Below are 4,940 nucleotides of genomic sequence, written 5' to 3'. Positions count from 1 at the left end.
CTTGTATCTAAATAACTTTTACACTAAAAGGTATCAGTTTTATGATTTACTAATTTGTTAAGGAGAATTTCATGGTGACACTATCAAAAGCCTTAGAAAGGTCGCATAATGTGAGCAAATTTACCTGATTTTTGTCTGTTATTTAAATCTCATTAGGAATTTGTAGTAAAGTTGTTTCAGTAGATAACCATGTTGTGTTTTAGATAATAGGATATTGGCCTCTAGGAAACTCGTCAGTTGATTTGCTACAATTTTTTTTATCAAGAAATTTGGATAAGATAGGGAGTATAGTATATGGCGATATATGACACCTCTATTTCCCGACTTGAAAATGGTGACTATATTAATGTTTCCAAAGCGACGGAAAGACACCAGTAACCAGAGAGGTGTTAATAATGACCGTCAAATAATGAATGAAGAGAGAGAGATAGAGATAGAGAGAGAGAGAGAGAGAGAGAGAGAGAGAGAGAGAGAGAGAGAAGAGAGAGAGAGAGAGAGAGAGAGAGAGAGAGAGAGAGAACAGAAAGAAGAGTCCGTGGGAGTATCATTGCTGCAACTTTTAATTAATAGCAACTTCTTTTCAGTCTTTTGGGAGGTTTCCATATCAGTCTCGAGCAATGACGAGTCCTGTGCTGTGAGGATGTGTGCTCTGGTGTTCTAGCATATGAATAAAGAATGAAGTGGAAGAAAAAAGTAAATGAAGAAGTGAATAATGAATGGAAAATTAATGAAGTGAACTAAGAATGAAGGATTGAACGATGAATGGAAACGAAATAAGTAAATAAGTATATGGAGAAGAATGAAATAAGTAAAACGAAAATGGAAAATGGAATAATGAATGAAAAAGGTGAAAAGATGAGTAAGGACGGTTGATAAACAAGTAAGTAATGAATGGAAAATGAAATGAAGTAAATAAAGAAATTAATATATGTGATGAATGGAGACTGAAATATCAATCAAGAGCAGGACATGTACAAAAGCAAATAACAAAAACATGGGCATCAGTAAAAATATTAGTTTATATAATAATCATAATAATGATAATGAACAAAGATAATAAACAATGAAATCAAATACAGTAAGAGAACAACAGTAGCAATAATAGTAATACTGATAACAATAATGATCTTAATTATTATAATAATCATAATAACAATCATAGTAATAATGCTGACGCTCAAAAATGAAAAGTCAACAATCAGTATGAAAAAACAAACAAAGAAACAAGATAAATCCCCAAACGGTGCCTTTCGCAGTGTTGCCTTCTCCTTTTCTCTCCAAATGCCGAAACCACTACAGGTGACGCAACACAACACTTCTTCAGGTGCAAATCCTCGCCGGGCTGTGCATGAGACATTGAACGCTCGGTCAGGCGCATGACTGGGGCCATTAAGCTACGTCAGGCTTGTATAATGCATGAAATACCCGTTTCCCCTCCTGGTCGTATGGATGGACGGGCAGTGAGTGAGCGGCGGAAGAAGAGGGAGGAGGGAGGGAGGGAGGGAGGGAGAGGACAGGAGAGGGAGGGAAGGGAGAGAGGAGGGAGGGAGGGAGGGAGGGAGAGGAAATGAGAAGAGAGGCGATGGGAAGAGAGGAGAGAGAGAGAGAGAGAATGAAAAGGAGGTAGACAGAGGAAGGGGAATCAGACAGGTTAAGCAAACACGCTGGAATTTCAAATTGCGAATAAATTCTGATCTGTTTCGGGGGAGACTTTTTCGTCGGGCAAATGTATGGCAACAGGAGGGCTCTGGTTGGTTAAATTGTCACTCGCTATAATGCCTTTCGTGCACACACACACACACACTACACCACACAACACACCACACCACACACACACACACACACACACACACATACACACACACACATACACACACACACACATACAGACGCACGCACACATATAAACACATTAAAGTGTCCTTTAACTCCCCTTTCTCTCTCCTCTTTCTCCCTCATCCCCCTCATCACCAATCACTTCACGTCTCCTTTTCCTCCTCTCGTCCTTTCCTCCCTGTTCTCCTCACTCCTCGCCCTTCCCGAGTCCGTCTCTCCTTACTCCTCTCCTCCTCCTCTTCTTTTTTCCCTTTCCCTCTTCCTCCTCTCCCCTTCCCCTTACCCCATATTTCCTTCCTTTCCCCACCTTCTCTTCCTTCTCTCTCTCTTCCCCTCTCCCCTCCCGCCCAACCCTTCCCTCCCCCTCTTCCCCCATCCCTCCACTTCTCCCTCCTCCACCCCCTCTCCCTCCTCCTCTCCCCGCCAGCGCAGCAATGGCACCGATCAGGACGACCCTGCCTGGCGTTCCGATTGGGGGGGGGGGGGGCAGACGGACCACCTCAGCTAATGACTCAGACAGCTTGGACGACCTCGGGGGCGGCCGTGGGCGGTCAGGCGAGGTCATGACGAGGGAACGACGAGAGGAAGGTGAAGGAGGAGCAGGAGGAAAACGAGGAGGAGGATTAGCAGGAGGAGGTGCAGGGGGCGGAGAAGGAGGTGGAGGGGGAAGAGGTGGAAGCTAGAGATAGATGAACGGAGGGAGGGAGGGAGGGAGGGAGGCAGGAATGGAGGAAGAGAGGGAGTGAGGGAGAGAGAGAGGGAAAAGAGAAAGAAAGGAGAGAGAGAGAGAGAGAGAGAGAGAGAGAGAGAGGAGAATAGATAATGATAGAGAGAGGAGAAGAGAGAGAGAGAGAGAGAGAGAGAAGAGAGAGAGAGAGAGAGAAGAGAGAGAGAGAGAGAGAGAGAGAGAGAGGGAGAACAAGAGGAAAACTTAATCAGGTAAAGGAATAAGTACAATGACAAATAACCAAACCAGCTGTCATATTCGCTTGTAAACAGAGAAACGAAGAAAAGGTTACAAAAAGACAATCAGACAAAGGCCGACAGGTAAGCGTTTTACAAACAAACATACATAACTCACTTACACCTACACACACATACATGCGTAACACACACACAGATACATACATAACTCATCTACACACGCTTACATACATAACACACATACACTACGTCCACACACCCCTTTCCCATACACTTTATAACTCCCCCCCCCCCCCCCCCCCACACACACAACGCACACTTACACAGTGACTGTTCTCTGGGTAGGAACAGAGGGATTGGGAGGCAAATCTTCGGAATTAGGTCGGAGGGGGGGGGGGGGTAGTAGATGTGCGAGGGGGAGGGACGAGCGAGGAAGGGATGGCGAGGAGGAGGGAGGGTTGAGGGGTAGGTAGAGGGGAGGGAAAGTGAACAAAAGGGGAATAAAAAGGGAGAAGAGGGAAGAGGAGGGGAGAAGGAAGGAAGGGAAGGGGAAGATGAGGGGAATTGAAGGGAAGGGGAGAGGAGGGGACGGAAGGGGGGAGAAGAGAAGGGAAGGGAAGGGGAAAAGGAGGGAATTTAAAAAAAGATATAATAGAGAAGGTGAGGGAAAGGGATGGGAAGGGAAGGGATGGGAAGGGAAAGGACGAGGAAGGAGGGGAAGGCAAGGGGAGGGAAGGGATGGGAAAAGGCGGTGGGCAGAAAAGGTGAGGGGGAGAGGACTGTGGGGGGAGGAGGTGGGCAGGTGAGTAGGTGGGTAGGGAGAGTCGGAGGGGGGGGGGTCGGTGGGCAGTGAGCAGAAAAAGGAAGAAGGGAGGAAGGGAAGGGGGAGACGAGTAAAAGAAGAAGAAGAAGAAGAAGAAGAAAGAATAAAAGAAATGTAACGGGAAATGCAGAAAGAGGAAGAAAAATAGGCAGATGTGAAAGTGTCGAAAAAACGCCCAAATAAAGAAGTAAAAAGCGGAAGAAAAAGAAGGTAAGGAAGCGGGAGAACGGCAAAAAAAAGGGAAAGAAAAAAGCTAAGGAAGTGAAGGGAACAACAACAACAATGAAATAAAACGATAAACAAAAAGACGATGATTTACGACGAGAAAAAAAAGCAAAACAAGAGAAAGAAATAAAAGTGGAAAGGAAGAAAATGAAGGAAGAGAGAGAGAGGGAAGGATTGTAAAAACATAAGATAAAAGAGGGCGAAAGAGAGGGATAAATCCAAGAGCTTAAAGTCTCTGCAGGACAGAATTAGAGCGTCGAATAAAACACACAATGCACGCGAGGGCAACGGATAAAGGGCTCAGCGGGGGGCAAAGGCGGAAGGCACCAAGTAAAACGCACCGGCAGTGCAGGGGCGCGTCAAGGCGCAAGTAAGGGAAAAAAAGGGGGGAAACGGTAAGGGACGTACAAGCATGAGTAACAAAACCCCACAAAACACACACACACACAACGTGCACACAAATTTACGCAGTGAAAGAACAGATACGCATTTATTTCCGACCTTTTGAGAAGCATTGTTACTGGAAAAAAACATTTTTAAACAATGAATAACTTTTTTAGAATAAAACCCCAAGAACAGCTTAAAAATAGTGTTCAATCTGTGTTAACATTTCTGTTAGCTCTTCAAGCAAAGAATTGTGCGAGGATACAAGCACACACACTCACACGCAAACGCACACAGCGACGCATTACACACAGATGCAAGCGAAACCACCTCCCACATCCACACACGCTCACACAAACCACGCAGCACGCACACTCGCCCACCATCCCCCCACTCACACCATCAGAAAAAGCGAACATGAAGAGTTTGAGCGAAAGCACGGGATTAGCGTCACGTGACCCTGTTGCTGCGGCTGTGTCAGGGAAATTTCAAAGTCATGTCCGCCATCAGTCATGTCGCAAATGGAGAATTTTCTATTGGCTCTCCGTGCTGTCTGTCTTTTGGAAGTGTGTTAGGGGAGACTCTGTTAGTTTTTGTGATGCTTGTTCCGGTCTTTACTCTTCTCTTTTTTTGTCTTTTTATGTTTTATCTTTAATTGTTCATTTCTAACCTTTATCCCTCATTTCTGTCGCTGCCTTTTTTATTCTATTTATTTTCTTTTTCTATGTCCATTTTTTTTTTATCACAC

This window comes from Penaeus monodon, chromosome 17 (genome assembly GCF_015228065.2).
Source record: "Penaeus monodon isolate SGIC_2016 chromosome 17, NSTDA_Pmon_1, whole genome shotgun sequence".
Classification (NCBI taxonomy): Eukaryota; Metazoa; Arthropoda; class Malacostraca; order Decapoda; family Penaeidae; genus Penaeus; species Penaeus monodon.
This window is presented reverse-complemented; position numbering follows the sequence as displayed.